Here is a 21,612-nt window from a genome sequence, read left to right on the forward strand (position 1 = left end):
AGCTTGACAAAGTGGACATACATAGGGGCGATGGGATGTAGCTAGCTGCTTCTTACATTGATGACTAACTAATAGGTTTATTGTTTAAAGTCTTCTTTCCAAACTGGGCTTTTTTGGTACTTCGAACTGCTCTCAGTATCAGTTTTGTTATCATATTCAGTCATTTTCTTTTGTTTTCAGCTCAGGATAGCAGAGGAAATCAAACATCCATCTATTTGCAGTGGAGTCTTTTATTATCTCTGTAACACACAATCACCCAGTGTTCCCAGGGCTTTTCCAGATGGGTCAAGGTATTTTTTTGAAGCAATAACAAGGCTCTTGGCCCTTCTGCGCCCCCCCCCCCCCCCATTTCATTGACCACTGATTTCTGAGGTTCAGGACACAGGACACAACTTCCTTCTTGCAGATGACAGAGGGTCCTGTGTCACCCAATTCTCTGGTGTCTCAGAATCTAAGTCCTCAGCACATACTTTGAACATGTGATTATCATGTAAAGTAAGTGACAAGGAAAAGATCAACTGAATACTGTTACATTAAACTCTGACCTGTAACTTTTCATTTGCTCTTCAAGGGGGTCTGTGTTTCTAGCAATCCAATCTCACAGCAGACTTCCTGTTCCCCTGACTGTTACAATCTTGTGTCCTATCTTCCACAAATGTTTCCAGAGCCTGAGGTACAGCAGTTGTGTTGTAGATGTATCAGTTGGGGCTGGGCCCACAATACGTTCTCTGCAACCCTAGACCAAGAACTATAGCCACCTAAGGAATGCTGACTGAGAAGAAATAGTCTTCCCTAAGGAAGAGCTCCCCAGTTGAGTATCCGATACCAAGCGGTCAGCCTCAAAACATATACATGCAAGTAACATTAGAGAGACCGAGCAGGTTGTATTTATATATTTAGGGGAAGAGGAAAGAAGCATGCATCAGCAATGAAAGAAAAAGAGACCATGAATTTGAGGGAGAGCAAGGAGGGTAAAGGAGAGGGGTTGGAGGGAAGAAATGGAAGAGGGAAAATGTTGTAAGATATTGTAGCTTCATATAATGTAATCAACCACTCATAGTGTGATCATTTCACTCACCTGAACCTGCTGGACTGCCTGTGCATCTGGGCTTCTCCATGGGTGGTGGTGGTGCTGTACTATGTGCACACTCAGGCCTCCTTCATTTTCAGGAGTCTGCCCACAGAAGACGGCCTGCTCAAGCCAGAAGGTTGGCAGCTCCCACCTCTGCGTACCCTTTACTCCCTCAGAGTGCTTGTGCTATGGAAAGTGTGTATGGGTTCTGGAACCAGCCTCCTCCACTAACTGATGGCTTAGTCTAAGTAACTGAATCACTTAATCTTGCCTCACTCAGCCTTCCCATCCATAATGGGGATCCTCCTGAACTACTATGTACAGAGATTCTCCAGGAAGCAGATCTGGAGGGTGACAACACTTTCTCCACTATTGGTTCCCTCATTTTATGATTAACTTGGACACTTCCATTTCAGTTTATTCGAGTCCAGTTCAAACTCACACAATTCTTCAGTCAAAGTATAAATCTGTAAGAACCAATAGGACATTCTGCTGGTCAGGGGTTTGAGAGTGTCATGGAAAAGACTCTCAAACCTCTGGAAGGTAGAATACCAGAAAAGGACAAAATCATCACCTTGGCTAGAGAAAACAAAACCTCTCATTCCTCTCCATTGTTTCTTCTTTACCCTCTTCATACCTTGACAACAACAACAACAACAACAACAAAAATGGCAGAAATGCACAGCAAAGTACAACAATACATGGGCACATAGATGGAGTCAGGACGGCTAACAAATGAAAACACTGTCCAGAGTGCAGACCCCCTAAATAACTACTGTCTCTGGAATCCATGTTCATGTATTATATTTTACCTTCAAGGAAAACTCAGTGCATTTTTTTTTCCGTTGAGTTTTTTCATGCTATGGATAGACTAGAAAAAGAGCCTGAGAAGACAGAAGACATAAAGCGCAGCACTGGATTAAAGTCCATTTGATTTTTCTGGGAGCAGAAGAGACAGGAAAGAACACAGGGAAAGTCCTGATGCAGTGAGGGGACTGCAAAGCCCCAGGATAGCATTTCCACACCTGGGCTTTGCTGAGCCCTAACGTTTCCTGGAGTTAGCACTTAGAGTGTTGTGTTCTAGCTTTTCCCCAAAGAACGCTGCTATGTGATCAAGGGACCAGTGCTTGTCTCAGCTTCCAATCCCCCGGAGTCCTGCAAGGAAAACTCTGAAGACATAACTTTCAAGAACTTCAGTTTTGAAACCAAAGTGAAATTCATGCTGGTGCTAAGGTCACAGTCAAGATCATTTCTTGTGCTCCTGAGAATTAACCGAAGAGTCCAAACCCAAACAAGGACAAGGACAGAGGGAAGGAACTGATGCAAGGAAAGTGCCTTCCTCAGGAAGCATCCAACAGGGTCTCCCACCTTTACTTCAGACAGATGGCAGGTCTCAATGACAGCCTTCATTTGGTCTCCAGTCTGGTTCATTCCTATCATTACGGCCATAAAAATCTGCTAGAGGTTGTTTTCTCTAAAAAGTAGCTTCATTTTTGTTCACTTAGCTTTCCCCAAATCGCCTGAATTTTCTACCATTCTCCGTGTACACCATCAAAGCTAGATTTGGTGCCTTTCAAAGTAATTGAGAGACTTGAGGACTAGAGTGCTCTGGCAGGCCTGAAAGCAGATCAAAGCTGAGCTCGTGGAGGGCTTTGCATGAGAGCATCATCAGTGAAGCAGCCAAGCAGAGACCCACAGCTGGATTTGGTCTGTCTTCTCAAAATGTGTCTCATACTACTCTGCATAATTTTTAGAATTATAGGTAGCTAGCATATCCCTCCAAGCCGCTCATGACTCCTATGTCCACACTTAGACCATTAACTGTGATATGAGCGGCTGTGGGTACACAGCAGCAAACAGAAGACACAGACAAAGAATTTCAAGAGTAAAGAGCCAAAAGATCCCGAGATTGCTACTTGGGTGGCAGGACTTAGATGCATCCAGTGAGTACTTTCCTAAGTAGCTCTTGTGGTTTCTCAGCGACCACTGTGATTCCTGTATTATTCACTCTCGAAATATTTGTTGGGCACCTACTGTATTCTAATCACCACTGCTGACAGGGGGAACAGCACAGTCAAACACATCCTTCTGCAGCAGTTAGTAAACAAGTAGGCAAGCAAAGAAGGGAATTTTAAACCTTGATAAGTTTTATGAACAAATTAGAAGAGTCGAGGAGAGGGAAGAGTGGGCAGAAGGAGAAAATGAGTTAGGTTGGACATTCAGGGAAGGCTTTCTCAAGGACACATGGTCTACTTTTTAGAACAGGAGGCTGAAAATTAGACAAACATTTGAAAGTATGCTGGGTAAGAAAATAGAGACCATGGTCTTATTAGTGTATAAACTAGTTAGGTTTATCAAAATAATTAATAACTAAGGCAAAGGAAAAACAGAAGGTCACTGGGGAATCCTCAGTACCTACCTGCTAGTCATGGCTATAATGATGATGGTGATGAGTGTTGTTCAGAGGGCACTCTACTTGACTGCAGGCACCACAGTGGTGGGTACTGGGGATGCAATGGAGAGTGAGACACAGAAAGACTCCTTCATTTGCTTTCCAATATAAGCAAATCCCAGCCAGCCTGCAGGAGCTCCCTTGTCTATACAGTCCCCTGCATGTCACATGACCAGTGCCTCACATTCCTAGAGCCATTAGGCTTTGAATTGTCAGGGTTCCTTACATCTCACACCAGTGTCAACAGGGAAGCCATCATGTGACCCCTGCTATTTAGGAATCTAAACGATGGGTCTCTAGAGCCCTCACAATGTTTTACATTCATTACTGGCTGCTATTGAAATGGAACTATTGAGTTTTCATGCTCAAAACTCAGTACCATAGAGCGGATGAAGAACCACAATAAAGAGTTACCCAATTACTTATCAGTACACATGTCTTCCAGGTGACCTCATGGCAGCATCTGTAACATGTCCATAGTCAGTGTTATAAAGAGAAAGCCAAAGAGAATGCTTCCCCCTCACACATTTATATCACAAAGTATGCACGTTAAAAACACAAAACGCATAAATCGATATCCATAGAATGATTTTACCCAATGGGATGCTCCTGATCTTATGAGAACCACAAATGATATGTTAAATGCTTAAAATGCTCTCACTATAATGACACTTATATTTGTGGGTTTTTTCCCATCTGAAAGACAAAAATCACAGCATTTTCCTACTAAGTTTGGTTTTGAGTTGTATGAAATGCCACTGACAATCTAAGCTGGCTTCTTTTTACTGAAGAAGATTGAAGTATCATTATGTAGGAGAAGCATTGCAAATATTTCTCTACTGACACATAGACTCCTGCATCACTTCGTGACAGGCAAAGTAAAGTAATTACACAGCTTCCTATGGAGGAAAGATGTTGGTGTTCTAGACTGCAAAATGATATGCAGAAACATTGGAGTGATATTTCAAGATATTTCTGATCGTTATTGCTTCCCAAAGTCCTGACCCCAAGGACCTTGGTTTGGCTGAGGTAAAGGGGAGAGATGAAGAGATGGAGAAAAGAGGAGGGAAGAGGGAGAGGAGAGGGGAAAACACATTTCAATTATAAAGGGACTTAAGGTACTTACCTGACAGAGTGGCTCTGTCACAGGTTTCTTTCAGAATCCTTCCAATCATTCAGTTTCTGACTTTGCTGACATAAATATTAACACAATGAGAGTAAAATGATACTTTCTGGATACTTGATATCCATCAGGGTTACAGTTTCACCTTTTCCTTTTTTGTCAAGGAAATTACACTTTCCCTATTTATTGAGATAATTAGGCATACAATCAAGACAGAAAATCCACAAGCAGAGGAGAGGAATTAGGAACGATCACAATTTACAGCAGCCACTTCAGCAGCTTTCTCTTCAGAGCAGAGGTCCGTTTAAATGTTTATTCTAGAAGAATGAGAACCAGGGAGATGGACTACTCCATCTCCTAAAATGAAGAACAGAAGGAATAGTCATACACAGAAGCACAAGCCTGCAGGGTGCGACAGCTGAACCCACACGTGAGGACTGACAGCCTGGAGTCAAGGAGCTGAGCCCCTCAGCTTAGAGGGTGTCCTAAGACTCCAGGACTCCATCAATGGCACTGGCTCCCTGACTTTCTGTGCTCATCTCCACTAGTTTGTGGAGGCACTAAAATGTCAGGTACACTCTGTCTCTAAATGAGAAAGGTTCTTAATCACACCCAAACAGTGGCTTTTGTACCTTTATCCTGGCTGATCTTTCATCCCATTGGAACGGTGGAGACTTGGAAATGCCCCATGTGTTTAAAGGATATAGCAAGTTGGGTCATACTTGATAATTTCATTGTCTCTTTGCTCCTGCAGCCAAACAAACAAACAAATAAACAAACAACTCAAAAGCATATTGAATAACTTTTTGGACTCTATACATATTAATGCACTATTTAAATGATGCATAATATTGAACAGTTGGTATTGAATGATGTGATTAAAGGAAAGATATCTTCCAAAGGTTCACCCCTGTCTTCCAAACCTTCCTATTCCTATAGGTGTGAAAACTATAGAGACTACGCAAAGGTCATTTGTGCAGTGTTCCTTAGGCCCCCTTTCCTGCTTCTCAGAAGTGCTGATTTATACAAAACATGGTAAAATGTTCATACAAACTTCTCAAACACAGAGAAGCTATCGGGCTTAGGGTTGTATAGTTTTGGACCTTTCCATTACTTGGCTTAATGATTACCAAGCTTCTTCTAAAGGTGGGAAGCTTCTCAATGTCAACACCCTTCTTGGAACAAATCCTACAATAAGTTCTTATATGATTTTGCATTGAATCAGCTACAGTTTGGCCAAGTACCTCTCAGAGGTTCCTGCGTTAAAGCTTTCTTTGTCATTCTGTGGAACTGTTTGGACATAGCGGAATCTTTAAGAGGTGGGGTGTAATGAGGAGTCTCCCATCCTTTGGAGAGTTTGTCCTAGAGAGGGACCTGGTACCCCAGTCCCTTCCCAGTCTTCCCTTTTGCATTTGGCCACGAGCTTACCTCATGCTCCACCGTAACATACCACCATAGGCCTGGGGCAACAATACCACACAATTATGGACTGAAACCTCTCCAACAGTGAGCTCAAACAAACGCTTATCAACTTCATCAACTTTATAAACTCTGAATCAACTTTTAAAAAGTTATGTCAGGTACTTATCATAGTGATGGACAGCTGATGCCATCACAAATCAATGAGCAGTCATACACAGAAGCATGAGGAACCTCGAATATATAACAAATACCTAAGGAAGAGAACTTTACCACTGTGAATTATTGTCTGATAATATATTTCCCCTAAAATTGGAAAAGAATACAATCCTTCTATCTGAGCCATGGGACACTCTGACCCAGTTATGAAACACCAGTATTGTTCAAGAACATAATTTTAAAAGCAAACCCTAAGTTGTTATACGAAAGTCAAGCTAGTGGGAATCTCTGTCTTCGGCCATCATTTTTGACTTTGCCACTTCACATCCACCCCAGTGGTCTTGTGGCAGCCTCATTTGCTCCCCTCTTCTCTGACATCCAGTTCCATGTTGGCACTGCTACCTTCCAGGCTTCTTTAGCTCATTAGCTTGCTTGGTTCTCCGGACAATATCCCAGTGGTATTTGTGGGCATTTTCTCCAGCTGAATGGCATTTTCATGTCCCTAGCACATTTTCTGCACCTAAACCAATCCTTTGCCATCACTTCTAGTCCTTACAGGACCTCCTTCCAGTGCCATACATCGGAGTGATGTTTACTCCCTTCTGCTGATCATTAGTGAGCACACAGATGCTGCTCTGCATCACCGTGGGAATTCCTCTCTTGGTTATTTACGTTGGAGATCTCACAATCCACAGAGGGATGAGCACCTAGGGGCCTGAACTGTTTTAAAACAGAGAAAGAGCTCAGGCTCAACTCATTTTGAGTCCACTTCTGAAGATGTAGCCCATGGATATTTTTTTTTTTTTTTTTGGTTTTTCGAGACAGGGTTTCTCTGTGTAGCTTTGCGCCTTTCCTGAATCTCGCGCTGTAGACCAGGCTGGCCTCGAACTCACAGAGATCCGCCTGCCTCTGCCTCCCGAGTGCTGGGATTAAAGGCGTGCGCCACCACCGCCCGGCTATGGATATTTTTTATGTGAACCGTGTGAGACATTCACATCCAATTCAAGCTCGCCTATGGTGTTTCTGTGTTCAGCGCTTATGTGTTCATCTGTTAGACTTTCTGAATTTTCATCAGCCTTACATCTGGTTGCAGAATCTTTAAGGGAGACTTGGTGGGGTGTAACTCCATGGTGGAGGGCTTCCCTAGCATATGCAAGTCCTGGATTCAACTAACACTGTTAAGTGTGGTGGTTTGAAAGAAAATGGCCCCCAAAGGGAGCGCCACTATTAGGAGGCGTGGCTTTGTTGGAGTAGGTGTGGCATTATTGGAGGAAGCACATCACTGTGGGGTTAGGCTTTGAGGTCTCTTTTTCTCAAGCTTCCTTCAGTGTGATAGTCAGTTGACTTCCTGTTCCCTACAAGATGTAGCACTCTTAGCTCCAGCACCACGTCTGCCTGCACGCCGCCACGCTCCCCACCATGATGATAATGGACTGAACCTCTGAAACTGTAAGCAACCTCCCTCAATTAAATGTTTTGTTTATAAGAGTTGCCATGGTCATGGTATCTCTTCACAGCTATAGTAAACCCTAACTAAGATAGCAAGGTAAGAAATAAAATAATTCTTTAGAATTTCAAGTCTGCTCCTTCCTGCAGCCAATAGTCTGTAGGAATCTTAGGAGGACTATGCCTCTGGAAGAAAGTCATACTTCCTATGCTGGAATTTATGTATCATACACACAGTCCCAGGCTCTCCTTTTTTTCTTCTGGTCCACCCAAGGATTCTGTTTTTCTCCCATGTGTACCAGTCACTTGCGTTTCTTCTTCAAGGGAGTTCCAGAATCAGGTGTTTCTTCCTGGCTATGACTTTCTCATACCCACCAAACAGATGCAGCAACAGTTTTTAGGGTTTTGCTGTCAGCCACAGGGGCCACAAACCTTCACCATGTAAATTATACAGCTGAGGAATTTTTGAGGATTATAGATGGATGACATTGTAACTGGAAGTCCTGCCAGCTTTATTGAAGCTTGCTTATCTCTGAGAGGGGACTTACCAACCTCTTCTGCTGTTCTATAGCTAGCAAAGACTGCACAGGTCCATGCTTTATCATAGCCCTACTTTCTAGGACCCAAGGAAGGGGGCTTGAGGAGCTGAGAAGAGCCTTAGGTTCATGCAAGTACAAAAGACTACCTCTCAGGGACTTTTCAGATTGGAAAGGTGGCCCCAGTGCCTAACTACAACACAAATTCCTTCATTTTCTTAACACTCACATTCTATAATGAAATTGTGATGATTAGAAACCTCTGTTAAGACCCCAAATACATGAAAATAGAGGCATATGATTTATGAATTTTTTCCAAGATAAATTACTATTTCAATGAACACAGTCTATTCTAAAGTTTATGTGTAAGAATAGGGAGGGAGGTGTATCAGCTTGAATGTGAAATGTGTTTAAAGCCTTGGTTCCCCCAGCTGGTGGTGATGTTTTGGTAGGTCATGGGACCTTTGGTACCTGGGCCCTAGCTGGTTGATATAAGTCCGCTAGACCTGGGCTTTGGAAGACTAAAACTGCCTCTGCTTTCTGACACATCAGGATGTGAGGAGTTGCTGTTCCCCCACATTCTTGACATCTCATCTCCATGCCCTCCTCACCAAAATGGGCTATATCACTGGAGCTGAGTCCAAACGAATCCATATTCCTTTAAATAGCTTCTATTGTATATTTGGTCACATCAAACTTTGAAAATTACTAATGGAGGGGTATGCAAATCAGGAGGCAGAAAGATAACCAGTGAGCTCAAGGAGAGATAGATAGATAGATAGATAGATAGATAGATAGAGAGAGAGAGAGAGAGAGAGAAAGAAAGAAAGAAAGAAAGAAAGAAAGAAAGAAAGAAAGAAAGAAAGAAAGACAACCAGCCAAGACATGTATGGGACACTAAGTGGTAGGTTCTCTGGAAAGTCTTTCAAGGAGAAATTTCAGATTAAAGATGTACACAAGAGATTAATATTATTGTTGAGCCAAATAAGAGAGCCCATCACTCCATCTGCATTGCTACCTGGACCACATTCCACAGCTTAAACAAAAAGTAAACCAAATACATCCAAGATAAAAGAAAACAAAGAATTTAAATGAAAAACAGGAAAAATGCTTTTGAGACGTGGAGTTTAGTGAAGAATCCTTAAACAGTCCATGAAAGCACAATCCAGGAAAAACAAGAGGGGTTGGTAAGTTGGGATTCATTGAAAAGAAAAGGACATTTGCCAGCTCTGTGCAGAAGACTCTGCTAAAAAGATGGAACTATATATCTGAAAAAGAAATAGTATCTAGAGTACGTAAAACTTAAAAGTGAAACCAAACCACTCTAATGAGAAAAATGGACAATATACATGAACAAAGAGTTCAATGAGAATGATATAAGAATGCACGGTCTATGAGAAGATGCTTATTCAATACTGTTGGCCATGAGCAAGTGCAAATTCAGACAACAATGAACTATCATGACTCCTATTAAATTTAAAAATTAAAAACAGTGAAGGTACAACTTGTTTGTGAAGAAAAACTGAATCTTTTGACATTGTTGTAGGGATGTGACACTCAAGAAAACTGTGTGTGCTGTCATCCTATAGTCCAACACTTAGGCACCCAAGCGTTTTCCTAAAGACAAGTCCCAGTCACACAATTACATACACTGCTGTTCATAGCAGCTTTATATGAAATAACTCTAAACTGAAAGGGACAAAATGTACTTTAGTAAGTGGAACATTAAACATGCTGTGTTGAATTTTAAGTACCACCTAACAATAAAAAGGAACAAACTCTATTGATAAAAGCAATAACTTGATGACTCTCACATGCTTAAAAATTAGCACATCTCATCGGGTTCATATTATATAATTTTTCCCTTGTAAAATTATTTTCCAAAGTCCCAGGGATGGATTACAGATAAATGATTATCATGGGTTACAGATGGTGGAGGCCAAGAGAGAGAGATGAATCACTGTGGACTAACAAAATAAAGGAGGTCTCTGTAGTGGCAGAATGATTCTCAATAATCTTGGTTTCAGCAGCGGTGACTAAATTTACGCAGTGAAGAGACGGCAGAAAGCTTTACCCACGCATTGTTCTGGTGTCAGTTTGCTGGTTCTGACGAGTTTTATAGTTATGCAAGTTATCAACAACCTCAGAAAACAGATGCACAGAACCTCTCCCTATTATCTTTACAACTTCCCATGATCCCATTTTTAAGTTAAAACTGACAAAACATGTAGATATACATATTCTATAAATTTTTGTCACAACTAAATAAATTGTTGTGACTAAAATATAGAAAATATAGATTTAATAGGTTGGTAAAACTTTTCAAAGCTCGAGTGTTCTGAATAAATATTCCTGCATTAACTTTCAGTTAGATGGTATAGCCAAGCACGGTGACACAGGCCTAAAATCCATAACAGTTGGTAGACTGAGGCAGGAGAATTGTAAATTTGGAGTCAGACTAGCTAATAGTGAAAACCTATTTCACAAACAAAAAGAAAGGAGACAAAAGAAAAGGAAGTTAGGTCCTGTTCTTCAATATGATGAAGAATAAATTCCAGATAAAGTAAACATGTTAAAGCAAAATGATTATACTACAAAAAAAACCAAAAAAACAAAAAACCCAAATACCGTGCAGATTAATAACACTAGATCTTGGGGCAGTAAGATGATTCCCCCCAATAAAGCAAGATCAAAGTCATAAAAGACATTGTAGCTACTACGCTATAATTTTAATACTCTGGTTAATGGCCATCAAAGTAAAACACAAAAGCAAATTGCTAGTAGAGACAACAAAGGGCTGTTATCTTTAATATGTGAAAATTGTTTCCAACACTTACTAGTGGGAACTCAGCAAGGCCCTCATTTGTATCCGTTCTCTATTCCCCATGTGGGTTAGAACGCCTTCTAGAATGGATCTCTGAACACCTACAATTGAACAAGGTGTGACAGAGAGTTTCTTTATAGCCACCTTTTACACAGAGGCATGAGAGGGAAGTTAAGAGTTATATTTGTGTACTTTATGACTGACCCCAGGGAAGAGGAAGGGGGTTCACTTGAGAAAAGGAATTCTACTTGAGGGAGAATGAGGGTTAAGAGACGGGGCGGGCTCATCTAAAGAGCCTTTGCTTCTGAGTCCCAGTCACGTATGTAACATTATTTTCTTTTTTAAAGACCTGTATTTTACGCTGGACGTGGTGGTGCACATCTTTAATCGCCGCACTCAGGAGGTTGAAAGGAGAGCATCATAATTTGGAAGCCAGCCTGAGATGCACAGCCAGAGCCTGCCTCAAGGAAACGACCAACAGAGCCCTTCCGAATCACAGTCTATGGAGCACTCTGGGGTTTTAGTTTCTCCAAACTGTAACATTTCCATTGTCAGGAGAAGCTGCCCTCTCACTTCTGTACTTTTCTGAGCAGACTCAGGACTGAGTATTTGTCCCCAGAATGCATTTCCTAATTCTCCCACTTTCACTTTTATCTTCTTCCAAAAGTACTTTCAGATTGAGTCTCTGGCTCCGGACAGGACTCTCATGGAGAAACAAGATGCTTGGGTCCCCGGGAGGACAAAGCACATTGGGCTCCTGGTCTTAGATGTCACTTAACAACATGAGGATTGGGGGGTGGGGTGGGATTCCCCTTACCTTTACAGACTTTCTGGCTTTACATCATAAATATAAAGTTCTCACTCTTGTGTACCTGGGTCTGGGTCATTCTTAGGGTTCACCTAGCAAATTGGGCTAAGTAATTGATCTTAATAGGAGCGGCAAGATGCTTCTGGAAGATTCCCACAGCCCTCCAGTGGGCACCCCAAGCTCCACATTCCTGTTATATAACCCCTAATTTCAGATAGTGAGATCAGGCCAGTGGGATCCTATTTAAAATGTCTGCAGAGCCTTATCATCCAGTGGATCTCAAGAGCTATGTGAATTTTCAGCAAAAATCGTCAGTATGCTTAAAGGTGCCAGATGGACAGGGAAGCGGTCTATTTAGCCCCAGGGGAGATGCCGCATGAATAATGGGTTCTCCGCACTCTTTTTTTGTCAGAATAAACATCAGCTTGTCAGTTTGTGAGGACAATGATGCGTAATAATTTTTAGCATTTGTCGACTGCAGAGGCCATCACAAACTTCAGTTGATTCTGAACACAGTTCCCCCAAAGAGATCGGATAGATTATCTCCATTGGACCTTTAGAGACGCTGAGACAGTCTTCGAGAGAAAGAGTTGGGCTAGAGTGGGAATCGATCCAGAGGACAGTCTCTCCACTTCTTGCTGAGTTTGCTACAGAAATGTTATTTATAAATTGTATGAAATGATTATGGCACCAAGACTGCCCATTCAGTCAGGAAACAGCGCCCGTGTTGTAGGCCCATTTATCTCTCACTAGCCAGAGGACCTCAGGTGGCAATTCAGAGGTGAAAAGCCACAGCTTCCATTGGAGAGCTCCAGGGTCCCCTGCTAAACACAGTATCTGAGAGGTTAGCCCCATTGCTGCTGAGAGGTGCTCTCTTCCAGGCTCTGCTTACTTCCCAGGGGAATTCCTCTTCTTCAAAAAACCTCAGAGTAGGTATGGCTAGGTGGGTCAGATTTCTCAAACAAATTTTGTGAACCCCATCAATTTATATTAAAACTATGGACAAAGATGGGGTGCAGTTCAGTGTGGCAAATGTTGAGGTCCTTGATTTAAATCCCTATCATCATGGAAAGAAAGCAAGAGAACAAAACAACAACAATTTAAAAAAAAACAACAACTATTCAAGCTCATTAAATTAACATCAGGGAGACCAAAGGGCTAAATGTTGTTATTGGCCTTTGCTGTGGATGGTCATTATTCTATGTGTTCTAGTCACTTCCCAGGTCTGGCCAGAGCAGCCAATCTACTTTTGTGTTATTGCTTGCTCTTTAAAGCCTGCAAAATAACATGGATGCTATGGGTGAACACTGGCAATCTGTTCCATGATAGGGAGCACTAGCTTGGAACCCCAGTGAAGTGAAATGTTGCCCCCCACATACACAGAGTTAAATTCTTCTCAGTTGTAGATTGATCTTACAAAGGACAGAATGCAGTATTTTAGTTTGCATTTCATCAGTAAAACCTACGTGAAATTTACTTTTGCTCTTCTTGTTATATAAATACCCAAATAGTATGTTCAATTTCTCCTCTGGGATGGCACCCAGAGTCTAAGTGTTTACTCTCTGGCCCTTTCTCAAAAGTGTCTGCCAATGTCCAGCCTGGCTGGTGACACTGAGAACTGCTGTTCTCTTTAGTTTATTGGTACAGCCAGCAGTGGCTCACCATAGCATGGAGAGACAATATCACTCAACATAGGAGGTGCCACTGTAGGCAGAGAGTCCAGTAGAGATCCCACAGAACATGGTTGTGCCTCAGCATTTGGGAGACATGTGGCAGCAAGCCCTGAACAGAATCTTCAAGGAAGACAATTTTGGTCTGTGTGCTGTTGTGTCTCTTGGGACTCCAGGAATCTGCTGACTCCTCCATGTCCCCAGCAGATGCTCTCCTAGGCCTGAAGTCCCATAGTCACTTCTCAAGCAGCAAGTTGGGTAAGTCATTGAGTTCAGAGCTCTGTGGTTTATAAACCTGTGATTAGGGTCACTTTCTTTGTCATTTAATAGAGAGTTGCATGTTGCAATGCCATTTGGAAACTGAATAGAGAGGTTGGAAATTGAATAAAGAGGTATTTCAAATTCATAAACTATTTCTTTATCTTTTTTGTCTCACTCCCTGATTCAGCTGCCATTAGCAGGTTTTCACCATTAAAACTTCCTAACAGATTTTCTGTTGTTGTTGAGTGTAAAATACTACACTTCTTCTTTGTTCTAGTGGAAACTGGATTCTACCCAGAAGCCTTCTTTCTCTTTGACTAGTCTATCCAACAGCTCAGCGCTACCCCCAATCCTCTTTCCTGGACTCAGACTTCAGGAAAATACCAAAAAAGCAGGATGATTGAACAACACACTGAAAATTGCTTTTGCTATCACTCTGAACATGTCCCACAGAAGAAAATTGCTAGTTTTTTTTCTTTTGTACATTGAGGCCCACACCTGGGAAGTTTCTATTACAAAAAGTGAGGGGGAGCTGTGGTTAAGAGTTTTAAGAGTCAATGGATCTGAATTTGTTACTTTTTCATTAACAATGTGAACTCAGACACAATGTATTCATCTCTCTGCACCATGCCCAGTGTATAATGGTGTAATCATTGCCACTTGGAGCTGATACTAATTATTAAAATAGATAAAGTGGAGAGCCCTCAAGACAATACCTTACCTAAGGCTTAGGGATAGATGCATAAATTGTAGCTTCATATAAAGTATTTTCTTAACAAGAAATTAATTATGTACATGTCTGTTCTCCCTACCAAACCTGCCTGTTAGATCGTCTATCCAAGTATTAGTTCATTCATTTCAGAAATACCTATTGCAGGAGATTTGTTTGTATTGCCATTGAAACTGCCAATGGAGTTGGACCTTGGCTTGGAGGGTGGAGTTCATGCTAAGCTGGCTGGAGTGGACTATAGAGTTTTCTGGCCGACTCAGAAGACCTAGAGGGACACACCACAAGGCAGAGGGCAGATTAAGAAGGGGCCTGGGGAGATACATGGGTATTTTCAATCAGAGAGATGGAGAACAGGGCGATGTGATCTTTTCTCCTGTGCTCCATGGGTCAATCAAGTTTATTCCCTAATATTTGACTCTTGAGCTTTATTGCATAATAAAACATTAAAACAAGCTACAACAATTGGTGCCCAACATGGGGCAAAATCACAAAGCTGCCATTTTCCTGGCGGGTCACTGACTTGTCCCACCAGGACCTTTTTCCTGTTGTGATTTCCCCTCCCCCACAACAGCTGGGCACCCTGGACCCCCAAATGTTCAGTTGCAGCTGCCTGCAATGACCTGAATCAACTGGTCATTGCTTGCCTTGTCATTCAGGTAGCCTGGTGTACTCCCATGCCAAGTCCTAGCCAGGCAGGTGGGCTTCTCCTGCTGTTTTCCCCCTTGCATTGGCTTCTTAGGTCTCTCCCTCCTATTCCAGGTGCTGCCTGGCACAAAAGCCTAGGCCAGCATCCTGGAACACCCAAACACTCTACTCTCAGGCCAGTCCTGCCCAGCCTGGCATGAACAATGGGGCCAATTGGAGCTAGGCTGGCTGCCTGGCCACTCCCCTCACACATGCAGTCAACCTGCCCATCACCACAGTTGGCTACCCTTGCACAACTTCCCCTTTGCCTTTTGCTCTCATCATTATCAGATCTGAGGAAACACCTGGGAATTCTTAAAGGGTAAATTAAGTTTAAGAAAAAAGAGAGGGAAAAACCTTTCCCATATTAAGAATTGGAAATATCACAATGCAAGTAGTTAGGACCCCATGTAGCATTACTATGGATGGCTGCAAATGGAAAAAAATAAGTGAAAGGATAATCAATTTAGCTGAGATTGACATGTTGGTCATAATTATTATTAGTTTGGCAATTCATATTTTATCCTTAAAAAGGTGATTTGATAACTGTGCCAAATATCAAAATTTGACTGATAAGAAGCAAGCCATAGAAAGATTTACTACTGATAAAATACAAGCCTTAGAAAGACCTACTATTGAAACCAAGAAAAATATTCAGACACATACAGAGAAATTTAGAGCAGAACCTATCACACCATTGCATTATAAAACTGAAAAGGAGATACCCAAGTTTGTTAGAAAATCAACCTTAATTTATTTAGTTACCATACAGGAATGACCACCAGATGATAGGCACCCCCAAGGCTATGCAGAAGTTAACTGGGATCCTGTAGGAATGTTAGCTATAAACAGATTTAAGAAAGTAGTTGTTTCATATGGTACACATCATCCTTCCTGAAACAGATATTAAATTCATGGGCAACTAGGAACAGAATTATCCCACAAGCAATATTGGAAGCTGGTCCTCAGTTACAATGGAAAACATGAATAGAAAGAGGAAGCTAGGGCCATGACAGAATGATTTCACCCAAATCTTGGCATCCAGATTGGCCTTTTCAGGAGGTAAATGTTCTACTTCTTAGGACTGGAAAAAAAAAAACCAATTTCAATAGCAATGGTTTGAAGGAAGAATTCTCTATCACTTTGCAATAAGCCAAGGAAATCATAAGGAAAGGTATATAATATATAACACAAGGAAATTGTTCTTTGTATAACCAAACTTCACTATCTGCAGGAAGTAACCCAAAGGGTACTCAAAGAACTGAAATTCAGCAAATGGATTTGTTTCATTTTGCAGAGTTTGGAAAATTAAAGTATGTGCACCATGCCATAGATACTTATTCAGGATTTCAATGGGCAACTGCTTTGAATTCTGAAAAGTTTGAATCTGTGATTACACATTTATTTGAAGTTATGGCCATCTGGGAATACCTGCACAAATTAAGACTAAAAATGCTCCAGCATATGTCTCTAGTAAAATGAAACAGTTTTTTTTTTTTGTATATTACAATACAAAACATCTTACAGGTATACCATATAATCCTGCAAGACAAGCAGTTGTAGAAAGATCTAATCACACTTTAAAAGATATGCTTAATAAACAGAAAGGGGTAATAAAGATCCCCAGAGATTAATTGCACAATGTTTTATTAACATTAAATTTTTAAATGCTAATGAGAAAGGAATGACAGCTGTGGGGAGACATTGAATAATGGATAAAACTGCTAAATTGAAACAGCCTGTATACATCAAAGACATGTTGACCTCAGAGTGGAAACCAGGATACATATGACATGGGGGAAGAGGTTTTGCTTTTGTTTCCACAAGGGAAGAAAAGCTATGGATACCACCAAGCTTGATAAAATTAGATTCAAACAGGAGAGACCTCTTGATTAGGAGAGGTGATGGTTCATCAAACAGCTTGGTCATTCAATCCAAAATAACTCATAAGACTTATAAACAAATTATAAGCATTTCATTTGATCAGATATCACCTGCCAAAAAGGGTAACTCCCCAAAGTTAGGGTTGGTGCAGAGCTTTGTTTTTGTCTTTCCAGGAGAATAAAAGCATCTAACTAAGGAATCTGAAGACCGCTGGACAAATGAGAGATTTGAAGAAGGGAGAATCATCCAGAGAAAATGTCACAAGAGAAAGAGTAAATTGGTCTACTAGCATAGCACAGTTTTCATAGGATGAAATCTCATTAATCACCCCAGATGTTTGTTTCTGCTGTCCTCTACAGAAATAAAAGGCAAATGGTATTTTTGTAGTCCCAATTCAATTAAAAATTAAAGCTGGCTTTGGAGTTGGAGTGTGGTTCTCTCCTTTTCTAAACCCAAGCATGCTTGTTAAAGGAAAATCCAAAATTTCTGACTCATGTCAGAAGAGTCACCTGGTATGGGACAGAAGAATAACCAAAATTAAAAGACTATTCTTTTTTTTTTTTTTAAAAAAAGTTCACACTACTAGTACTTTTTAAAAATAATTTATTTTATTTTATGTGCACTGGTGTGAATGTGTCAGAACCCCTGGAACTGGAGTTACAGATAGTTGTGAGCTGCCATGTGGTTGCTGGGAATTGAACCCAGGTTCTCTGGAAGAGCAGCCAGTGCTCCTAACCATTGAGCTATCTCTCCAGACCTCCCCTCTTAAAAAACTATTCTATTGCCACCAATCTCATAATCTTTTGATTTTATTTTGGCTCATTAAAACTTTTCTTAAGGTATAAATATTTTCTCAGAATTTATAAGATTAATACATATATTTAAATTTCTGTCATGATATTAATGGTCATATAGAGTACTAACTAAGTCTAGAAATAGGCTTCATTAAGCTTCCTGTACATGATATTGGGCTTGAGTTTGAAGCAGGTAATCAGGAATTAAGCTTACATACCCCAGGCGCATTTAATAAATAGTGATCTTTTAACCTCTCTGAGATCTGCTGCATATGACATTTAAAATGTTTAAGTTTTCTACAGTGAGCTGTGACCATTCCTAACAGTGACCTCTGCAGTCTCCAAAAGGATGATGGGGCCCCACAATGATGATTACACCTGAATTGTGGTAATGCCACCAAGCTGACAAACACCACTCAAAGATCAGCTTTGGACTACAAACTGTTCAGGACCATTTCAAGGCAGTTAGCTAAGATGGTCTAGCATCACAGACTACTCCATCTAAGACTTCAGATAAGTCCTGCACTTTCCCATCATGCCAAGACTGGACAACAGCTAGCTCTCCCAGGACTTGATCTTTATCTCAAATCATTCAAGGTTCCTTAAAGATGTCGTTGCTCCCAGACAACAGGAAATAACTTTAAGAACATGACATCCACATTCCCAACAGGTGGGGTGGTTGTTTTTAGTCATTCGATTGATGTTTGTCATAATTTAGGTGGGCTGGTTACAAGTTGTTATTGGTCATGGTCAGGGAGGAGACTAAACAAAAAAAATTAGACTTAACAATCTTGTTCTAAAAAGAAAAAGGGAGGATGTAGATCTGATAGGACAATTATTGAATCTACTTTCAAAATAAAAAGCAACTACTAGTCTTAAATATTTTACAGTGATATGAATTTTTGTATATTGATACAAATTTAAGGTTATTTTTGTTTTAACATACTATACTTATATATGTATATATGTGTGTGTGTGTGTGTGTGTGTTTCTACTCTTGTTTAAGGTATTGTACCTATGCAGCTCATTTTAAAATGTAAAGTTCTATAGCCCTTAAAAGTTATTATTACAAACTATTTAAGATAATTAAGAGATGTAGGTTAGTTGCTAGCCATCTATAATAATCAAATTTGTGGCCATGTTAAGTATGTTTTCAAGGTCAAACAGTGATATATTTTAGATAGGCAGATGGTCTTCAAATACTTCAGAGACCTACAGAATATGGCATTTAAAATGTTTTAATAACATAAGGCTTTTCATGATGGTGAGACATGTCTGTTTCTGGCAGCACCAATTTACTTCAAAAGAGGATTATGGGTATCAAAGAACCTCCACATGGAGTTTGCTTTCATTGCTTCAACTGCTGACAGAATTCTGTCCAAACTGGACATGTAGGACACAAAAGAAAGCAATTGCTGAACTTTGTCAAGACAAGGTAGGATAGTCCTTCAAAATTCCTAATTCACAGAAAAGTCTGTCAGATATTCTAGGTCTGTAGGCTGAAGATGGATGCCCCAACATTGTAGAGGAACCTTGGGGTGACTGTCCAAAAAGCAAGGTATCTCTGCTGTTTTCTTTGTTTTGGAAGTTGCTTGCTCTGTACTTCCTGTTTAATCAGGTAATATTATATCCTTATAGGGTCTCTGATGGGGTTGAAGATTAGATAGTTATAGTTATAGTTTTCCTTAGTTATCATGGAAGGTAAGTCAGGTACAAAACTTTGCACTCACCAAGAGAGGATAGATAATGGAGTATTTTCTCTGAATTTACCAAATACAAATGGACTGGACATCGTGAATATAATTCTTACTTGATAGTTGTTCTTATTTTATATAGTTTCATTGCATTAGGCTAATACCTTTCCTATTTATTTAGATAATACTTAATAATTGTTCCTATTGTATATAATTTTACTATGTTAGAGTTAAAACTCTTCCTTATTATTTAGACAAAAAGGGGGAAATGTTGCAGGAGATTTGTTTGTGTTGCTGCTCCAAAACTGCTAATAGAGTCAAATCTTGGCTCAGAGGGTGGAGTCCACACTTAGCTGGCTGTAGTGAACTATAGAGTTTTCTGGAGGACTCAGAAGAGCTAGAGGGACACATGGTGGTGGTGGTGAGGAGGGGTCTGGTGAGATGCACAGATCTTATCCATCAGGGAGATGGAGAAGAAGGTGAAGTGATCCCTTCTTCTTCACTCCATGGTTCAATCAGGTTTATTCCCTAATATTTGACTTACAAGCTTTATTGAATAATAAAATACTAAAAGAAGCCACAATACATATCTTTGAAAGCCTTGCAAGATTTTGGGTTTGGGGCCTCAATGTGAAGAAGTCAGAGCTACCTATTGCTGGATTATGGAGAGACTCCTGGAGAGACCCTGCACCATGTGCATGTCTACTGACCCCAGCCCAGCACTAAACACAGACTCCATACTTGCCAGATCATTATTAAAGAATAACACCATGAACAATGAGAGGTCAGCTGTTGCCCTTTCCCTCTGCCATGACTGGAACTGGGCCATGATTTTCAACAACATCATTGCAGCTACCACAGCTGGCCATCTTCAGAATCTATGGCCATAACTGTCCTCCTAGTGAGCATGGAGGAGATATGATGGCCCCTGGAGTGGAGGCGGTCACTCAGACAAAGGACTTGTCTCAATTGCAGTATGTAATCCACCCCTAAACCCTATGATGCAGCCACACAAAGATTGTTTGCCTACATAACTAAATGTTCTTTTCATTGCTGGGATCTTTGAATGAACTGTTCAGCTGTGAGTGAATTCCAGACAAGGAAATATAATATTATGCTGCCACACATGCTGGAAGGCAGAGAGGCATTCATCCGATGGAGCAATTAATTAAAGAACAATCACTAGAATGTTCCAGATAATTCGCACCAAGCAGCTACTCACTCTTACCTTATTATTTTGGATAATATTTGTGATTGTTGTTTAATTTGTTTTTAATATGGATGTATGCAGTTTTATATAATCCTTTGTAATTGAGAAGCAGTTAGAGGTCCAGGTGCTCTGAAAATACCTCTTTATTCAATTACTCAACTTTAGAAGAATCCCATTATGCAATTAACCCAGATTATTGACACAGTCACACTGAGTCTATCCCGTTATTGCATGAAGCACGGCTGTAAATCTATCTGGTTTAAACTGCAGGCTTTTCTTTTTTTTTTTGTCAAAATCCATATTGCCATTTCCATAGGCATTTAACTAATGCTCCCTGGTCCATAATCCCTATTAAGGAAAAGTGTTGGGAGTTAACCAACAAATATACCTTCTTCAGTTTATCATTTTTTAAGTGATGAGATCAACCCTAGGGCCTTGCAAATGATAACTAGTCAGGCACTCTTCCACTGAGCTACATCCTAGGCAGGTGTCTTACAAAGACTATGAGAATGAAATTTCAGAGTAGGGTTACTAAAATGTACAGAACTTTGTTCTTGATCTCTATTGTTTTGGTTTGGTTTGGAAAATAAGACATATAGACAGGGACTGGTAATTCACCTAAGGTAATGAGTATTGCTTGCTAAATGATAAATAAAAAGTAACCACTGTAGGATTCCACAGGAGATGGAAATGTCTATGGAATCCTTCCATCTTTACTACTGTTTCCTGAAAGGCTACCCCATTCAGTATAATGATAGTGTTTTATGTACTCCCCCCATTATTCGGAGGGCCATCTGTGAACCAGCAGCATTGGCAATATTCAAGAGTCCTTTAGACACACACAAT

This window comes from Peromyscus californicus, unplaced genomic scaffold (assembly GCF_007827085.1).
Source record: "Peromyscus californicus insignis strain IS unplaced genomic scaffold, ASM782708v3 Scaffold_21__1_contigs__length_65335640, whole genome shotgun sequence".
Classification (NCBI taxonomy): domain Eukaryota; kingdom Metazoa; phylum Chordata; class Mammalia; order Rodentia; family Cricetidae; genus Peromyscus; species Peromyscus californicus.